Source organism: Pithys albifrons, chromosome 8, assembly GCF_047495875.1.
Source record: "Pithys albifrons albifrons isolate INPA30051 chromosome 8, PitAlb_v1, whole genome shotgun sequence".
Taxonomy (NCBI): domain Eukaryota; kingdom Metazoa; phylum Chordata; class Aves; order Passeriformes; family Thamnophilidae; genus Pithys; species Pithys albifrons.
Genome location: NC_092465.1, coordinates 38397752 through 38407223, shown reverse-complemented (window position 1 = coordinate 38407223; position 9472 = coordinate 38397752).

Sequence of the window (9472 nt, the reverse complement as noted above, 5' to 3'; positions counted from 1 at the left end):
TGATGATCTCAGAGGTCCTTTCCAACCCAATCGATTCTATGATCTATATATTCAGCTGCCTTGATTTTACAGGTTTACCTCCTTCATCCTTCCCTGCTCATTGCAGGGGGTTTGGACTAGATGACCTCTAAAGGCCCCTTCCAATCCAAATCTTTCTATCACTCCTCAATGCCATCATGGATCACTGCACAGAACTCACTTTCCATAACTTGTAAAGGTTTATCCTCTTAATTACTGCAAATTCACTAATATGAATGAAAACACAGTTAAGAAACCTTCATTGAAGCCCACAACGAACTTCTTGATAACCTCCTCAGTGACACAGTTATGCCATGTGTGCATGATGTTTGCAGAGTCCTCCATAGCAACCAAGAGAATTTTGGGGGATGAATCACCTCCATACAAGTTCTGTTGTAGGTCAGCAAAGGAAAGGGAGGGCAAAGCCAACCTAAACAGCTCAGGTAATTGATCTCACATTCTTCTGTTTGCACACCCTGGGGGCACATTGTGAGTCCCTCCAGATTGCTTGAAACGCCATCTCTTTCCCATGTTTCCTTAGAGACAGAGGTGAATCAGCCTGGAGAAAAGCAGCTGGAGTCGATAAAAATTCCAGAGGGATAACCTGGCCCCTCCACCTCTTTGCCTGATTCTTCCAGAGGAGGACTCTGCTTTCTCCTGCTACTTCGGTCTCAGGGGCTGCTGTTTTGAGGAAGGAATGCAACACCATCTCCCTGGAGATCCTCCAGGATCTCCGGAGGGTTCCTCTAACCTTTCAGCTGTTTCCCTGTTTTCCCAGGCTTTGTTTACCCTCCAGTATCTGTTGTTACGTGAGTGGCTCAGGTGCTCCCATCTACCCCATCAGCTTTGTTAATGAGCAATCTGAGCACCTCGATTAATTCACCTCTGCTGTCCCTCTGACATCCAGAATTATTAATACCTGGTGAGGCACTTGGGGACCAGCAATTACAGGTATCATTAACAGCCCCTGGACTGGAGGCTCAACTGGGCTGGATCAGGCCCAGGAATGGTGCAGCAGAGCTGAAGCTTTGATTCCTGTCCCAGCCATTCCACCTTCAGCACATGTTCCCTCCAGCTGTAACTTCGGGGTTACTCAGGCAATAAAAGAGAGTCCTGATCAAATCCTCTCCCTTCCAAGCTCATCAGTTCTGAAGAGATGCTCTGCTTAGTGGAAAACACCCCCAAACTGGCAATAAAGGACATGAGGTGTGGCTTTCCCTGAAAGGCATGACAAAACATTCACCTGGAAGCTGCACAATTCCTGAATCTGGGGGGGCTTCTTGTAAATGTCACCCAAGTTACTTAACAGGTTCATTTTATTCAGAGAGCTGAGGAATCACAGAAGGGTCAAGTTAAAACCAAAAGCAGCAGATGCCTCTAAAAGAAATGGCATGTTTATTATCATTTCCCTCTGGGGTTAAAATTAATCAACAGTGGCAGGAGAAATAATTTCAAATTGTCTCAGACAATCCTTTTAGATTGAATTCTTTTGTGCTTTAATTTGTATGCCACCTTTAGCTCTTTCATGAATTTAAAGACAATCTACTGGCCTGTTTTTTGATTCTGAATTCCAAGCCTTGAAGCTGCTACCACACAGCTCCAGACACTGTGGGTGGATATTTAACATGGTAATGTGTAACAGATTTCATTCATAAGTCTCAATCTATGCTGTAGCATAACACAGCCAGCCAGATCTGCTACAGTTAGTCGAGGCTCCATTCAGGAAGAAGGAAACTCAGCCTCCTTGAGTCTCCCTTTCTGGGGAAAGCCTTTGAAATTCACAGCAGAGCGGAAAAAATGAGAAGTTCCCTCCTACTCCTTCCAATTTCAACAAGTTGACTTTTTTTTCTCATTCATGAGCGTACAAGCTATTAATAAAATCACTGAATGGGAATGGTTAACCCCAAAAAGTGACACATTCCGTGTGCTCTGCAAGCCAACATGACAACAGTCAAAACAGAAATCAGCCTTTCAATATCTCAACACATAATGCTGTCTGCACTTCAAAAAAAAAAAAAAACAACAAAACCCAAAACCATCAGATGACATCGTATCAGCTGCAGACAGATGAGTCACTAGAAAGCCTGAGACAAGCAGACCTGGGGCCACCTCCAGCCTGGAAAACACTTCCTGGCTTTAATAAAGAATTCTGCCAAGGAAGCAAAACTCCTGGCAGGCAGACGGACCCTGCACTTCCACCCCATCCCAGGGAAGGGGGAACCAAGGGCCAAGAGGAATGGCGGGGGACAGGGACAAGGAATGCCTCTCCAGGTGCTGGGAGAGCACCAAGATTTGCCCTTGGGCAAAGGAGTGTGAAAACAGCCCTCAAAGGAAAAATCATGGCATAGGGCACAGACACTTTGGGCTGCAGAGTATCAAAAGCTTTGGCTGGTTGGATTTTTTTACTCCTGCTCCATCCAGCAAATCTGGCATTTTGCTTTTCCTCTCCTAAAAGCATCCCTACGTGGCAAGTTTAGTGCCAGCAAGCACTAGTACCTGTCAGTGTGACCGTGTGTGTCACAGCAGGCAGTGCTGGAGGGCTCAGTGACACAAAGGCATCTGTTTGAGGGCTCTCTGCCCTTGGCAGAGCCAGTCCCTGCCTGCAAATGCCTTGTCTCTACCCCAGCCTCTCTACCAATAAACCAACAAAAGACCCAGTGATGAGGTCCTGTGCTGTCTCTAATGGAGAGCAGTGCAGGGAGGAGGAAAGAGCACCCTCAGCTCAAGTGATGCCCTTTCCTGGTGCTGGAGACCTTCCCAGGTGGGATTCATATCACAGCCTTCCTAAGGCTGCCCATAAGCATGAATAGCTTGGGTTTAAATCTTTTTCTCTCTTGACTCAGCAGCTTCATTCTTTACAGAGAGAGTGCTCAGGCCTTGGGATGGGCTGCCCAGAGAGGGGATGGATTCCCCATCCCTGGAGGTTTTAGAGATGAGACTGGACGTGGCACTGAGTGCCATGATATAGTCATCAAAGTGAGGTTGGATCAAAGGTTGGACTTAATCATCTCAGAGGTCTCTTACAACCCAGCTGATTCTATGATTCTATTTACATGGTTCCTCTGCTAGCAAAACCTCCACCAGTCCTCCCTTTCCAGATTTTCAGGAGAAATCCAAGGAAAAATTTCTTTGGTCGATCTGCTCCCAGTTCTAATTAAAAAATATCAGAAAAACAACTCCCATTGCTACCTGCCCTTGCAGGTTATAGAGGAAAAGGGGCTGCACAGCCTCAGGAACATCCTTTGCTGTCCAGGTTGTCAGACCCCCCCCAGCCCCTTGTGTTGTCCCCTTTGTCACCACCTTCCCTCAGCAGCTCTGCCCTGTGCCACTGAGCCTGCCATGAGATGCTTCCAGGGTGGAGCAGGTAGGGCAGCGCTCCCAGCCCTTGGAATAACATCTCCCAAGGTTTGGCTTGCTGGGTTTCCAATAAATCCACACCCATCATGGAGCAATGCCCGAGTGCAGCAGAGTGCTCAGCCCAGGACGGAGGGGGAAAGGCTGGTGGGCTCCACAGGGCAGTTTGCTGGGGAGGGAGGGAAGTCAAGCACCTGCTGTGCAGCCTGGAGAATTATCTCCTTGATTGTCATCCCTCACCATGCAGCCAGCATCCAAACTTGAGCTTCTATCAGGCATTTCCCATAAAAACTGTTCCTTTTGGACAGCTCTGTGTGGGCAGGAACCACATTCGCTGCCGTCGCTACTGGGGCGGCTGCAGAGGGAGGATGAGCAGTGTATGAGAGCCTCCGTCCCCAAAGGCCAGTTCTGGGTCTGGACACACCTCCATCAAATGCCTCTGTCCCCAAAGGCCAGTTCTGGGTCTGGACACACCTCCATCGAGTGCCTCTGTCCCCAAAGGCCAGTTCTGGGTCTGGACACACCTCCATCGAGTGCCTCTGTCCCCAAAGGCCAGCTCTGGGGCTGGACACAGCTCCATCGAGTGCCTCTGTCCCCAAAGGCCAGTTCTGGGTCTGGACACAGCTCCATCGAGTGCCTCTGTCCCCAAAGGCCAGTTCTGGGTCTGGACACAGCTCCATCGAGTGCCTCTGTCCCCAAAGGCCAGTTCTGGGTCTGGACACACCTCCATCGAGTGCCTCTGTCCCCAAAGGCCAGCTCTGGGGCTGGACACAGCTCCATCGAGTGCCTCTGTCCCCAAAGGCCAGTTCTGGGTCTGGACACAGCTCCATCGAGTGCCTCTGTCCCCAAAGGCCAGTTCTGGGTCTGGACACACCTCCATCGAGTGCCTCTGTCCCCAAAGGCCAGTTCTGGGGCTGGACACACCTCCATCGAGTGCCTCTGTCCCCAAAGGCCAGTTCTGGGGCTGGACACGCCTCCATCGAGTGCCTCTGTCCCCAAAGGCCAGTTCTGGGGCTGGACACACCTACAGCATGTCCAGGAGGGGGACAAACACCAGGCAGAGTAGCCTTTCCAAGCACATTAAGGGGAGCAGCCCAGGGAAGGGGCTTTGTAGTCTGGGAAGGAGAGGGAGAAGTTATGTACAGGAAGAGGAATGTGTGTTGTCTTTCTTTCAAAGCTGGAGGCACAGAGAGGCATTTTTCTCACCCCTGGATGACTCTGAGTTAAAAAAAAAAAGCCAGATACAACCACTGGATTTAAAAAAAATGAAAAATTAAATATGGGCACAAGCACAGGACCTGTTTTGATAAATAACACAGCAAAGGGGTGGATCAGACAGAGCCCCAGATCTGACCCTGTGCAAAGGAGGGCAAGATGCCTTATGTTTCTCCCCTCTGAAAAGTAAAAAAGAAAGCTTCCCTATCACCCAGATGTGAGGGAACAAGAGGAATGAAGTGCAAGTGAACAACAGTGAGGGATGGAGAAGAGGATGAAAAACTTGGAAAGAATAATACAACTGCCATTTTTTATCAATGAGATAAACTTAATACTTCAGCTCTGCACAACCATAATGCTTTAAACCCAAATATTTTTGAGCTCTACTTTGTTTTTTCTTGTCCTCCCCCTTTTTCTTCTGATTCATCCCTTACCAAAATTTAGTCTGGTGTGCTCAGTACAGGTCCACATCAAGACACAGCTCCTGCACACTGCAGAGCTTAAAACAAGCCAAGGGGGGAAGAACATGCACCAACAGACTACAGAAAGTCCATCAGTTTTCCAGCCTGGATATTATTTGCCCAGCACAATACCTGCCTCAGGTGCTCCATGGCCAGTGTGGCCTTTTACCAAGCCTGATGAACACAAGGGAATGGCCAAGGGCTGCATGAAGGTAATGAAGGAATTCACATCCATCTGTGGCTAATTGTAAAAATACTGATCAAATTCAGGTGGCCAAGCTTGGAAACTTGCAGCCTCTGAAGGTTTTTGTGTTTTGTGCATTAGCTGGGCAGCCACTCAGAGTCCTGTTGTTCAGCACATCACCCTATCCCTAAGTCAGCCCAGTACAGGCACTTTCTGTCCAAGGAAAACAGGACTCTGACTCCCATGGTTATTATGGATAAGCTTCACAGCCTGGCTGACTTCCCCACACAAGACCTGTGCTTCACCACTCCCTGACCTGTTGGCTGTTTCCACCTCAGGAGCGAGAAACTCACTTTAAACCTGGAAAAAAAACCTCTGTTACATTACAATAGTTGCCTGGTCCACAAACTGTCCTCTAGCAAAACAATTTCTATGCAAAAATGCATCTTCCTAACCCTGCTCAGCAAGAGGGGACAAAGTAGTCCAAGCTGATCTCCTTTATGGACCTGTGTGAAGTGTTTCAGCTTTGGGGATAGGCTGGCAGACAGTCACTAGTGGTGTTCCCCAGGGGTCAGTGTTGGGGCCAGTCCTGTTTAACATCTTTAGTGATGATTTGGATGAGGGGATTGAGTCCATCATCAGCAAATTTGATGATGACACCAAGTTGGGAGGGAGTGTTGACCTGCTGGAGGGCAGGAGGGCTCTGCAGAGGGATCTGGAGAGACTGGAGAGATGGGCTGATTGCAATGGGATGGAGTTCAACAAGGCCAAGTGCAGGTCCTGCCCTTTGGCCACCCCAACCCCCTGCAGCGCTCCAGGCTGGGCACAGAGTGGCTGGAGAGCAGCCAGGCAGAGGGACCTGGGGGACTGAGGGACAGGAAGCTCAGCAGGAGCCACCAGTGTGCCCAGGTGGCCAAGAAGGCCAAGGGGATCCTGGCCTGGATCCAAACTAGCGTGGCCAGCAGGCCCAGGGCAGTGACCCTTCCCCTGGACTCTGCCTTGGGGAGGCCACACCTTGAGTGTTGTGTTCAGTTCTGGGCCCCTCAGTTGAGGCAAGAGATTGAGGGGCTGGAGCGGGGCCAGAGAAGAGCAACGAGGCTGGAGAAGGGACTGGAGCACAAGTGCTGTGGGGAGAGGCTGAGGGAGCTGGGGGTGTTTAGCCTGGAGAAGAGGAGGCTCAGAGGTGACCTCAGCACTGTCTGGAACTGCCTGAAGGGAAGGGAAGTTCTGGCCAGGTGGGGGTTGGTCTCTTCTCCCAGGCACTCAGCAATAGGACAAGGGGGCACGATGGGCTCAAGCTCTGCCAGGGGAAATTGAAGTTGGAGATGGGAAAAAACTTGTTTGCAGAGAGAGTGCTCAGGCATTGGAATGGGCTGCCCAGAGAGGGGGTGGATTCCCCATCCCTGGAGGTTTTTCAGCTGAGCTTGGCCGTGGCACTGAGTGCCATGATCTGGTAAAGGGACTGGAGTTGGCCCAAGGGTTGGACTTGATGGTCTCGGAGGTCTTTTCCAACCCAACCGATTTATGATTCTAAGGGGCCTGTTGCCATCATTTGAGTGGAGCTGGGGAAGATTCCTGACTGCTGGCATTTCCCTGCCATCTTCCAGCTGCTCACGCTCTCAGCAGAGCTGGAAACAACATTTAATGTGCATGCAAAGCACTCTATAGATAGCAGTTAAATTTCTCAGCGTGTAAAGTCGAGTTATGAGTGTTCTGCTCTTGGCTGAAGGGATTTCCCCACAAAACACAGGCCCTGAAGGAATAAGGAGAGGGGTATCCAGTGCCATCCCTTGTGGACACCAGGCCAGGCAGCAGCTCTGGCTGTACTCTGCAACAGAGGATGGGGCAAAAAATTCACACAGGTTATCTCCCATGCACACCACTGACTCCCCTCACAATCCCACCCATCCACCTCCCTAACTCTTTAAGTTCCAAAGAAAGAAATATCCTTGTTGTCCTGTGAAAAACATTATCTCAAAAAATTGTGTTTAGTCATAATCTAGTTTCCAGCAAAGAAGAAAAAGCAAATGTTGATTTTTAGTTTTTTTTTTAATCCTGAGGTGAAAAGGGGAAAAGATTCCCTGTCTTCACTCCATGTCTTCACTCCATCCTTTGCTATTCTTCGGAGTGAAGACAGGGAATCATCTTTGCACAGCAAAGGACCAGCTCCTCCAAAAGAAGAGCAGACACAAATCTCTGCTTTCTACTGACACAAGCACCTTGAGAGCTGCAAAGGTCACCTCTCTGCTTCCAACAGCATCTGAAGAAAAACAATAGGGAGGAAGAGAGGCAGGGAACCCTAATGGTGTAAAGCTTCAGGTGTGGATGCAAGTGCTTTGTTAAATATTGCCCACCAAATGCTCTGACAGTGGAGGAACTTTGCCAAGCAGGAATTTGGCTCTGTGAGCTCCTTTGTCCATTTATTGGGTTTCTCTTAAGTCTTATTCCAGCCCTCACTTTAAGGCATTCTGGATGCATAAGTAGGTCTAAGATAGTGATGCTGTTATTAAATATTTATGAAGTAAGGCCATTAGGGTTTCAAGAAATTCATAGACTGGTCCTTTTCCAGCGAAACACTTAAGCAGAGTTTAACTTCTCAGTAAAGGGGTAGTCCCGAAGCTCCACGTGATGGTTTCACTTATGCCTGTGCTAAAGATTTCACAGATACTCTGCAAGTCCCAACTTCATTTTCTGACAAGCCTGAATATAAAAATCCTTACTTCTTCCTTCGTCTATTGACAGTTATTTACATTGGCTGATTCTTTCCTTTCTACAGCCTCAAACCATAAAATCTCCTTGTTTGACTAGATAACAAGCTACCAGCAAGTGATGTTTATTTAAAGCATCTTCAAAGAGCCTCAGAGTCAACAGGCCCCAAACAAAGCTACTCCATACAATCCACTTGCCTGTTGACAAAACTGCAAAGCAAAGCAGCATTTCTATGCTTTGTTTGACATAAAATCAACATTGAAAAAGCCTGCTCTGATAGCTGGGGTATTCTGAACGCTGCCTGTAACAATAACAGATATCACTATTCAAACAAAAAGACAATTCAGAGTTGTTCCTGCTGGGACTGGCTGCAGAGGGGACACCATGAGTAAAATCCAGCTTTCAGCCCTTCAGATTGACTGTTCCTGTTTGCCACCTGAGTTAAGGATTGATGCTGAATGTATGGAGTCATTAGAATCCTTTATATGCCTTTCACACCAAAGCCCTTGGATTCCCTCTCATTTTCCCTCCCAGGCCATAAGTAAAACCACCACTGTTTGCTACAAGCCAGACATAGTTCTCAGAAAGCTGTTTTCAACAGCAGGTTTTGATAAGGTGTAAAAATACTTCAGGGTCAGAGACCTTTCTGGAGCAGGAGGATCAATGGGACACACCAACAATGCTGAGCACAGCTGAAGGCTGGGATTTCCCATAATTAATAGTATGCATTTGAGAATATAATCACCCCCCACTAACCCAGAGTGCAGAGCTGGAGTGCAGTTTCACCTACTGAAGCTGGGAAAACCAAACTCCCTGAAGGGAAGTTCTTCCAGGTGGGGGTTGGTCTCTTCTCCCAGACACTCAGCAATAGGACAAGGGGGCACGATGGGCTCAAGCTCTGCCAGGGGAAATTGGAGATGAGAAAAAACTTGCTTGCAGAGAGAGTGGTCAGGCATTGGAATGGGCTGCCCAGAGAGGGGGTGGATTCCCCATCCCTGGAGGTTTTTCAACTGAGATTGGCTGTGACACTGAGTGCCATGATCTGGTAAAGGGACTGGAGTTGGACTTGATGATCTCGGAGGTCTTTTCCAACCCAATCCATTCTATGATTCTAAGATAGATGAACTATGAAGTGTTTGGGCAGACTTACAGCCATGGAACAGGAATTGCCAGAGTAGTCCCCAAATCCAATCTTCTTACAACTTGAGACCTAACCATAAACTAAGAACAATTCCTTCCACTTGTGATTCCCAGCCCCAAAGCTTTCTTTTTGGGAAAGAAAGGAGCATCTTCTTCATCTGGCAGTTCAGTGCTCTGTGGCAATCACCAAGACACTCAGCTCATGCCTGGAGGGACTTAAACCTGCAGATCGTGCTCCAGCACCCAGGTTTTTGGAAAGGTGGTGCTCTCATTCCCTCTCTCCACCACACCATAGCCATTAGGCCAGGAGAAATGAGCTGAGAATAAGCACAGCTCAGCTGCTCAGTGCTTTGGGCAGCAACTTGGAAACAGAGGATTTGGGTGCAGGACC